The sequence below is a fragment of the Gekko japonicus genome, unplaced genomic scaffold (genome assembly GCF_001447785.1).
Source record: "Gekko japonicus isolate JY-2015 unplaced genomic scaffold, Gekko_japonicus_V1.1 scaffold3521, whole genome shotgun sequence".
NCBI lineage: Eukaryota > Metazoa > Chordata > Lepidosauria > Squamata > Gekkonidae > Gekko > Gekko japonicus.
Window position 1 is genome coordinate 90,508 of NW_015170380.1, and position 709 is coordinate 91,216.

Consider the following 709-nt stretch of genomic DNA (forward strand, 5'->3'; position numbering starts at 1 on the left):
CCCCCCCCCCAGGATGTTCAGATCTGCACCCTGCGGCCCATCAGAAGAAGAAGATTGGATTTATACCCCGCCCTTCACTACCCAAAGGCATCGCAGAGCAGTTTACAGTCTCCTTCCCCTTCCCCTCCCCACAGCAGACACCCTGTGAGGTGGGTGGGGCTGAGAGAGCTCTCTCGAGCATGGCTCCTGAGAGAACAGCTCTGAGAGAACTTGTGACTGACCCAAGGTCACACCAGCAGCTGCACGTGGAGGAGTTGGGGAATCAAACCCCGTTTCTCCCAGATTAGAGTCCGCGCTCCTAACCTCAAGATCTCAAGACGTGTGCGTGCACACTAAAGCTTATACCCAGAATTAAACTTTGCTGGTCTTAAAGGTGCCCCTGGACTCAGACTTAGTTCTTTTCATTCATAGGTGGCTTGATGGCACTTAACGTGTACATGAAACCTGGGAAAATCAGGCCCCCCCGAGGGCTGCCAACAGGTTCCTCGAATCGGTGACCACAAATCTTATCAGCACAATACAGCCTAGTAGTTCTTTGTGGGTTTTTTTTGTTTTCTAAGGAAAAAGGGAAGAAAAGAATAGAGTTATTTCCTTCTCAGACAGGCTGGTGTTTATTTTCACTTTTTATCAGTCTGAAACAGATCTCACTAAGGCTTCGCTGGAGGAGCAAAACACAACAATGTAAAATTTAAGAGTATTAATTGGGAGG

General features: G+C 48.5%; 1 protein-coding gene across 1 annotated transcript in view; it reads right to left on the reverse strand.

Annotated features, from left to right (window-relative positions):
- Positions 1 to 709, reverse strand: part of FCHSD2 (FCH and double SH3 domains 2) — an 86,412-nt gene that overhangs the window by 45,376 nt on the left and 40,327 nt on the right. The gene's annotated exons all lie outside the window — the stretch shown is intronic.